Below are 9,904 nucleotides of genomic sequence, written 5' to 3'. Positions count from 1 at the left end.
ATTGTCCTCTTTGAGGGCCGCCCAGAGAGGTCTTCTAGGCCTCTTTTAGAAACAGGACTTTAGACTGAGGATAGACAATATGTTGTTGGAACTCAACTTCCAACATCACCCTGACCAAGGGCCTGCTAACCAGGGCTGGTTAGAGTCCAACAACAACTAGTGGGGTGCCACAGGGTTCTGTCTTGGGCCCGGTCTTATTCAACATCTTTATCAACGACTTGGATGATGGACTCAAGGGCATCCTGATCAAATTTGCAGATGACACCAAACTGGGAGGGGTGGCTAACACCCCAGAGGACAGGATCACACTTCAAAACGACCTTGACAGATTAGAGAACTGGGCCAAAACAAACAAGATGAATTTTAACAGGGAGAAATGTAAAGTATTGCACTTGGGCAAAAAAAATGAGAGGCACAAATACAAGATGGGGGACACCTGGCTTGAGAGCAGTACATGTGAAAAGGATCTAGGAGTCTTGGTTGACCACAAACTTGATATGAGCCAACAGTGTGACGCGGCAGCTAAAAAAGCCAATGCAATTCTGGGCCTCATCAATAGGAGTATAGCATCTAGATCAAGGGAAGTAATAGTGCCACTGTATTCTGCTCTGGTCAGACCACACCTGGAGTACTGTGTCCAGTTCTGGGCACCACAATTCAAGAAGGACACTGACAAACTGGAACGTGTCCAGAGGAGGGCAACCAAAATGGTCAAAGGCCTGGAAACGATGCCTTATGAGGAATGGCTAAATGAGCTGGGCATGTTTAGCCTGGAGAAGAGGAGGTTAAGGGGTGATATGATAGCCATGTTCAAATATATAAAAGGATGTCACATAGAGGAGGGAGAAAGGTTGTTTTCTGCTGCTCCAGAGAAGCAGACACGGAGCAATGGATCCAAACTACAAGAAAGAAGATTCCACCTAAACATTAGGAAGAACTTCCTGACAGTAAGAGCTGTTTGACAGTGGAATTTGCTGCCAAGGAGTGTGGTGGAGTCTCCTTCTTTGGAGGTCTTTAAGCAGAGGCTTGACAACCATATGTCAGGAGTGCTCTGATGGTGTTTCCTGCTTGGCAGGGGGTTGGACTCGATGGCCCTTGTGGTCTCTTCCAACTCTATGATTCTATGATTCTATGAGAAGACACCACATTGGCTACCCTCAGACTAGATGCATCATAGCTCTGATCCAGCTGGGGTTTTCTTATGCTCTTAATATGATTCTGACAGATTATCTTATCCCAGGCAGCTCACTAGACTAGGCAATTCAGCTCTAAATCATGGTCTTCATTTGTGACTACCTAAAGCTTAAGGTTGTTATCCAGCGATGTTCCTGCTCAGAGTAGACCCATTGGAATGAGTTAATCATGCCCATTCATACCAACAGGTCTACACTGAGCAAGACTCACATTTGGACAACAGCCCATGGAGTCAACAAGATCAACTAGGAAAGAGAAATCAGGTGATATTCAGTTTGGTTCATGTGTTCTTAATGGTGTACACCGCCCTGGGATATTTTGATAAAGGGTGGCATATAATTTGAATTAATATTAATAATAATAAAATTTCAAATTTTCTGAAGCAAAAATGTGAACCAAGACAGAACCCTCCTTTGAAATTTGCAACGTATCTGAATTTTGTAATGTAGTTTCCCGGGCAAACAATGTATGCAACAGAGGGAGAGAGAGAGAGAGAGAGAGATGAAAATAACATGCAATGTGCAAAACATGTGAATATAAGGCAAAAATGCAGGCAAAATGTGTGTGTCAGGAGAAGTTCACACCCAAATCCTGATGAATTTTCATGAGTACTTTTTTAAGGAAAATCACTGGTGTGTCATTGTGAAGAAATGACTAAGATTGGAAGCTTTCCAGAAACAACCAAATACATTTTGTTCTGACAGGCTTCCCCTTTGACTATCCACTTTCAAGGGTTTTGATCTTGTTTTAAATGCACTTGTTTTTAATTATCTTGTGAGTAAATCACATTGAGACATCAGTTTAGAGGGCAACTAATAAATCAATGGCGATGTTTTAAATATATATATAAAAAGAGGAAAACTGAAAGAAGCTGAAATTGATGGCTTAATTCATCCCTAATCATAAGTTCCTGGTCACACCTCAGTATTTTCCCGGATCACATTCACCAGAAAATAACAGGTTGGAGTGATTCAAATTTATATTCTGCGGGAGTCACAGGGTGTAGAGAAGGGGCATCTCAGCCTGTTGCCTTCACAGTTCATAATTAGCCTAATATAATCCATTAAGAGAGGTGTAGGCGGAGCAGACTTGAGACATCCTTGCAGTCCTGGTTCCTACGCCAGCTGTATAAAAAAGAGCTCCCAGGTCACCACGCTTCTTGACAAGCCCCTCTCGTCATTGGCATCGTTCCTTGCCAGCGCTTGGAAAGTTGGGTAAGTCCCCTGTTGAATTATTGCTAATATTATTGGAAGTGCACCAAACAGGGAGGGTATTTTTAAGAGAGAGAGAGGTGGGGTGGGGAGAGGAAGAGAGAAGGAGAGAGAGGGAGAGAATGGCTTGAAATCTGTTCCCAAAGGTTGTCTGAGATGCTGCGAGCATCTCCCCACCTTGAGCCTATTGCAACATTTTGCAGATCAGAAGACAGGGCAAAACGAAGCATCGCATTTCTCCAATAGCGTTTGGGGGTCGTCCCCCCATGCAGGCTGTGAGTTCCTTTCATAGAACCCTAGAATTGTGGCACTGTGGTCTAAACCACAGAGCCTATGGCTTGCTGATCAGAAGGTCGGTGGTTTGAATCCCCGCGACGGGGTGAGCTCCCGTTGCTCGGTCCCTGCTCCTGGGGTTGCGGTGCTCATCTCACTTTATTGGCCAAGGGAGCTGACGTACAGCTTCCGGGTCATGTGGCCAGAATGACTGAGCCGCTTCTGGCAAACCAGAGCAGCGCACAGAAATGCTGTTTACCCTCCCACCAAAGCAGTACCTATTTATCTACTTGCATTTAGTGCTTCCGAACTGCTAGGTTGGCAGGAGCAGGGACCAAGCAACGGGAGCTCACCCCGTCGCGGGATTTGAACCGCCAACCTACTGATCAGCAAGTCCTAGGCTCTGTGGTTTAACCCACAGCACCACCCACGTCCATGCTTATAAAACTCTGCCAAAGCAAAAGGCAAGTGGGAGGCAACATGACAGAAGTACACGCAACTATGCATGGATAAAGTGGTTAGAGAAGAGCTTTTCCCCCTAGAACGCCCTCCCATCAGATGTCAATGAAATAAACAACTATATGGCATTTAGAAGACATCTGAAGGCAGCCCTGTTTAGGGAAGTTTTTAATGGCTGATGTTTTAATGTATTTTTAATCTTTTGTTTGAAGCCGCCCAGAGTGGCTGGGGAAGCCCAGCCAGATGGGTGGGGTAGAAATAAATTATTATTATTATTATTATTATTATGCAGATGCGGGTGGTGCTGTGGTCTAAACCACAGCTCCTAGGGCTTGCCGATCGGAAGGTCGGCGGTTCGAATCCCCACGATGGGAGCTCGGTCCCAGCTCCTGCCAACCTAGCAGTTTGAAAGCACGTCAAAGTGCAAGTAGATAAATAGGTACCACTCCGGCGGGAAGGTAAACGGCGTTTCCGTGCACTGCTCTGGTTCGCCAGAAGCGGCTTAGTCCTGCTGGCCACATGACCCGGAAGCTGTACGCCGGCTCCCTCGGCCAATAAAGAGAGATGAGCGCTGCAACCCCAGAGTTGTCCGCGACTGGACCTAATGGTCAGGGGTTCCTTTACCTTTACCTTACTACTACTGGAACTTGTGGACATCATTTAATCTGAATGTGGGAAGATTCGGGACAGGCAAAGGAAAGGACTGCTTCACACAGCGCATAGTTGCTTCCACAAGAGGCAGTGATGGCCATCAACCCATATGGCCTTAAGAGAGGATGGGACAAATTCATGGAGGATAAGGGCAGCCAGCAGCTCCTGGCCACAATGGCTGTGCTCTGCTTCCAGAGATAGAGGCAGCAATCTGAACACCACTTGCAGGAAACCACAGGAGAGGGGAGATGTTCCTGCTTGCAGGTTACCCACAGGTTCTGGTTGGCCACTGTGAGAACAGGATACTGGGCAAGATGGGCCATTGGCCTGATACACTGAAGCACAATGATACCCTAAATGGCCTCGGTCCAGTATACCTGAAGGAGTATCTCCACCCACATCCTTCTGCTGGGACACCAAGGTCCTGCTCCAAGGATCTTCTGGCGGTTCCCTTGCTGTGAAAAGTGAGGTTACAGGGAACCAGGCAGAGGGCCTTCTCGGTGTTGGCGCCCGCCCAATGGAACGCCCTCCCACCAGATGTCAAAGAGAAAAACAACTACCAGACTTTTAGAAGACATCTGAAGGCAGCCCTGTTTAGGGAAGCTTTTAATGTTTAATAGACTATTGTATTTTAGTGTTCTGCTGGAAGCCGCCCAGAGTGGCTGGGGAAACCCAGCCAGATGGGCGGGGTATAAATTATTATTATTATTATTATTATTATTATTATTATTATTATTATTATTATTATTATGCACTCATGGTTTCCCCCCATTTCCTGCCCAGAGCTGCAATTTCTAGTGTGGTTTCACACTAGAAATCCCTCTTCACCAGGAGCTCAGGGAACTGAATAGCAACTCTCAGCCCTCTTAACAAACTACAGCTCCCAGGATTATCTGAGGGAAGGCATGTCTGTTTAGAATGCTATCACCGTGCTTTCAATGTATAGTGTGACTTAATAAAGTAACGTAAGAACTAGGAACTAGGTATGTCCTCTTCTTCCAGCCTCTCCTGGGGTTCCTAACTTACAAATACTTTGTTTTCCCCAAAATAAAAAATAAAAATCCTTCCAGTAGCATCTTAGAGACCAACTAAGTTTGTTAGTGGTATGAGCTTCCCTGTGCATGCACACTTCTTCAGATGTTTTCCCCACGCTTCCTTCTCCTGCTTCCTCGGGAAAAGTAGGGATTGTATAAAAAGCCACCCCATCTCATTTCAAATAGCATAAGGACACTTTTTTCTTCTTCTTCTGACTCCCCAAAAGAATATGCAATTCATAAGTTAGCAAGTAGCTCGTAAGTTTCGGAGAGCTCTTATGTCTCACCCAGACTCCAGCCCGACATGAAAGCTGTGGTTTCGCCTTGCAAATTGTCCTTTGTCTGCCGCGCTACGGGGATAATGATTATAATTACCAAGTATCGTAACTGGAAGGTTTCTTTTTCTCTCTTTGCTTTTCCAGCATCAACCTCAAACACCCACCAGCATGGCGTACCAGTGCAGACAGCCCTGCCTGCCTCCGCCCATTGGTGTGCCGCAGTGCGCAACCGACAGTGGAGGCGCATGCGCCCCGACCTGCGGAGATCCATGTGCAGATCCGTGTTCGGCTGCGTCATACCAGTCCAAGCAGCCCTGCCTACCGCCACCTGTCTGCACGCCGCTCTGCCAGGCCGAAAGCGCACCAGCACCCGCGTCAACTTGCAGTGCCTGTGAAGAGCTCTGTGCCGCTCCTAGTGTGGAGGTGTCTTCTGCTCCATGCGAGCTGCCCACCATCCCAGCCAATGCAGATCCGTGCGCTCCCCCTTGTGCGACCCTGTGCAGCAGCTGGGAATGTTCAGGGGCCTCTGCAGCCCCATGCGGAGAAGCCGTGGAGTCTTACGTGGTGCCGGGCTCCATTGTGTCCTTGAATCCGTCTGGACACGTATCGGTGAAGCCAGGCCCTGAGGTTGAAGCGGGGAGCTGCGAGTCTGTATTTCTGAATACCTACACCCCCCACTTTTCCTAAAAATCAGCAAGGGGTTTTCGCGGCACTCGGGCGGCAAAGGAATTGATGGTGGCAGAAGTTTTCATGAACTAAGGAAACCACTTGGTCAGATGCATGACGTATTAACCTCAACTGACAAATGGTTCTTCAAGGAGTGGGTGGGTGGGGGATCTGGAAGGAAAGGAGGGGAGTTGTAAGAAATGGGTGGGTGGATACGTATCAAGAAGGAGGATGGGTGGATGGATGGATGGATGGATGGATGGATGGATGGATGGACGGATGGTGGGTGGGTGGGTGGAGGGGTGCATTGCTGGTAGGTGGATGGGGGAGATAGATGAGGAAGGAGAATGGGTGGCTGGATGAAGATGAATCAAGGAGGAGGATGGATGGATGGATGGATGGATGGATGGATGGATGGATGGATGGACAGGTGGAGATGGATCAGGAAGAACAGTAGGTGAGTGGATTGAGATGCATCAGAAAAGGGGGGGAGGCAAAAGTAAGGAATAATTTGTTGTTGTTTAGTCATGTCCGACTCTTAGTGACCCCCTGGACCAGAGCACGCCAGGCCCTCCTGTCTTCCACTGCTTCCCGCAGTCTGGTCAAACTCATGCTGGTGGCTTCAAGAACACTGTCCCACCATCTCGTCCTCTGTCCTCCCCTTCTCCTTGTGCCCTCCATCTTTCCCAACATCAGGGTCTTTTCCAGGGAGTCTTCTCTTCTCATGAGGTGGCCAAAGTCTTGGAGCCTCAGCTTCAGGATCTGTCCTTCCAGGAAGCACTCAGGGCTGATTTCCTTCAGAATGGAGAGGTTGGATCTTCTTGCAGTCCATGGGACTCTCAAGAGTCTCCTCCAGCACCAGAATTCAAAAGCATCAACTCTTCGGCGATCAGCCTTCATTATGGTCCAGCTCTCACTTCCATACATCACTACTGGGAAAAGCATAGCTTTAACTATACAGACCTTTGTCGTGACGGTGATGTCGCTGGAATAATAGGTGGATGGATCAAGAAGGAAGGACCAGATGTCAGCACACTTCAGGCTTGTGGGATCTTTGTTGAGATGCAAAATGGTGGGCTGGGATTGTGGTGGAACAAATTCCCTACTACACCCTTGCTGTGAATTCTTTCCCTTCAACCCAAACTGAACTTTGAAACCATTCCCCTAAGTCCTTCCCTTTGCGGGGCCAGCAGCCTTTCTGCTAGAAAGGCAGAGATTTAGAGATTAGATTTCAGACTAATCAGGCTGCTTGGGGTTATGCATTCAGCAGCTCTAGGCTTTATGGGCTCTGTGGAACTAAACAAATATTGGGTTTTGCCTCACTTCCTCCTTTTGGTGGACAAATGTATAAAGAGCTATTTTCAGACTATTTACTGGTGCACAAAACCTCAGCCCCACCATCCATCCCTTAGCCTAGATGGAGTGCAAAATTCGGTTCTGAGGAATTCCTTCCTGTGAATGTGAACTTCAAGACCCAAAGTTGGGTGAAGAAGATGGCTCCTATACCACCCAAAACTCCAGGCACAGAAGCCAACTGAAGTGGTATCCAAATCTTACCCCAACAGTAGAGACAGATACCCAACTTCTGCTACAACTGAAGGGAACAGGTTAGCGGAGTGGTTGTCCTGCCACGCACACAGCTCACCACTGCTGTCCACCCTCCAGAATCTGCCACCTGACGCACCTGCTTCACTCAACTTCACAGTGGAGCCGACCCTGGAAGGGGTTGTCTCCTTCTGTTCCCAACGGTGTTCATTTAGCTCCATGGGTTCTGCTGCTTCTGAGAGGGGATTTTTAGTGGTGGTTTTGACATTCTGCTTTGATGTCGTCAGCTGATCATCTCATCGGTGTCTGGAGATCTGTGTCTCGACCTGCGGAATGAGGAATTGCACCTTTGATGTTGTCTCAACTTGCTATCGCTGCTTTAGCACAACAATAACTTTGGGGAGCTTTTGCGGAACTTCTCATCTGTGCCTACGGGCCTGCAATAAAAAGCTACTTTCTGTCACTAAACTTTCTGGAGGGTGTTTCTTTCGTGTGTGTTTTTTGTTTTTAAAGCTTGCTTTATGAAGTATTCTTCCGAGGGCTGGATTGGGAATGTTTAGCCTACGGAAACGGGTAAAATAGATTCATAGGTTTGGATCCAACTCACCTAGGCTGTGTGCGCAGCATGCCATTAAAGCACATTGCTCCCCCCACCAAAGAATTCTGGCAACTGCAGTTTCCCCTTCACTAGGGATGGAAGAGAAATTTGCATTTGAAGTTAAATGCATCACATTCACACTTTCTGATACCATGTGAGAACCAAAGCACAGCTATCCTCTGAAATTTGCATTTATCTGAAATTTGTGGTGCAGTTCTCCAAACAACAAAGTTTACAAAAATGCGTGCATCAGAGCATTTTTCTCCTAAACTTGGGTCTCCAGGACCAGTGGTCAAGGGATGATGGGAATTGTAGCCCCAAAACAGCTGTTTGGGAAACCCTGCAATAAAGGAAAGTGTGCAGAAAAATGAAGATAGTAATGAAGATATTTACAAGTTCATCATATTAGGGAAAATTGCTTGACAAAAATGTGTACATTAGCCAGAACTTCATGTAAAAATTGTTTATTAGGAGAAATTCACCCTAAAATGATTAATCTCCGTGAGGATTTTTAAAGTTCACAAATTGCTGCAAAATATGTACTTACTTCCCACCACATTTTGCATGACATGTGAACAGCAGCTGAAAGTAGACCGGCTGGATTCAAAATGGTAGCATGAGCATTGCCTGAACGCATTGGCTGACATGTGCAGTTGAAACATGACATGTTGCTTATTATTTACAAAATAATATATGTAAATGGATGAACTTATTGTTTCCCTCAAATTCGTGAGCCTCTACGATTTTGATAAATATGTTCCAAATACCACTGTATCTGTCCATACATAATCTTCTTTGGGAAGCAATCCGTTCATGGGTTGCAATAGCTGTCATGTCATTTATCCATTGATGAAAAGAGGCCATATTTTTACCCTTCCAATGTATCAATATCAATCTTTTTGCAGATATAAGGAAAGAGAGAATCCATTTATGCTGACCAGTTGTCAAGCCCCATATATTAGGTATATAATTTAAGATTTACGTTATCTTCTGAAATTTTTAACCCTTTCCCCATAATAAGAGTTATATAGCCAATATTTCCCCCCCCCCAAAAAAAAAATTTGCCAGCACTGAACACTGTATAAACATATGTTTCAAAGAAGCATTTTCCTTATTGCTTCCCCAACAAATTGTTGTCATCAACAAATCTGGTTTTTCCTGTCTGTCTGTTGTGGGTAAAAAGGGGAAAAAGAAATTAAAAATTAAAAACTGAGGGGGGAGCAGAATAGAATGGTGCACCCTCAAATAGGACATGGATGTCTGGAATCTGAAAAACCGCTTTCCACAGTGCAACCTTTTCTTACAGGTCATAGTTCAGAAAAGTTTTAGTCACGGATCAGAAAAATCTATAAAAAGTTGAGAGGTCTAGGAATCATTCGTACTCGCCAGAGCTTGCTGTTCTTCACCTTTTCTGCAACCAAAGGTTGTAGGGATCTAAGGCTTAGTATGTTGTTGTTTTTAACATCTTTGTTTGCAGGAATCTGAGAGGCATCCTCTAATCAGGCAACTTATTCCCTCAACATTCCCACTGAGAGGAATTAGCTGAATCTAATCCACTAATGAGAGGGTGCAGGCAAGCAGGTCAGGGCACTTAAGGAAAAATGCCTTTCATCATCAAGAAAGAAAGAAAGAAAGAAAGAAAGAAAGAAAGAAAGAAAGAAAGAAAGAAAGAAAGAAAGAAAGAAAGATCTTCCTCTCTCTCATTTTCCTGGGAAGCCACAAAGCCATTGCAAACTCACTCTTTCAAAATCACCCAGGAGGGGGGCATTGACTCATTGAAATCCATCCCCCCAAAAGGGTGTGGTTTTCCAAAAGATTTCACAGAGGGTTGGGGGGTCAGGGAAGGTCTTCTGTTGCTAGCTCTGGCCTGTTGAGTTGCCAGGGGCTGGCTGGACACAGAGGAATGGTGCGAGGAACCAACTGGGGAACCCTCAAAGGATAAAGGCTCAGAGGCCAGGGATTGGTGGTGGGATGATGAGTGGTCAGAGGGAGAAG

The 9,904-nt window shown here is 46.1% G+C and overlaps 1 long non-coding RNA gene across 1 annotated transcript; it reads left to right on the top strand.

Moving 5' to 3' along the window:
* Positions 1-1,655: 1,655 nt before the first annotated feature.
* On the top strand, positions 1,656-6,699 carry LOC308575362. The gene is made up of 3 exons (XR_014002813.1): positions 1,656-2,408; positions 5,245-6,001; positions 6,145-6,699. It is a non-coding gene; the product is annotated as an uncharacterized lncRNA (long non-coding RNA).
* The last annotated feature ends 3,205 nt before the right edge of the window (positions 6,700-9,904 follow it).

This window comes from Podarcis bocagei (genome assembly GCF_964188305.1).
Source record: "Podarcis bocagei genome assembly, chromosome: 16".
NCBI lineage: Eukaryota > Metazoa > Chordata > Lepidosauria > Squamata > Lacertidae > Podarcis > Podarcis bocagei.
Note: the sequence above shows the minus strand (reverse complement) of the source record. Positions and strands in the feature narration are given on the sequence as shown.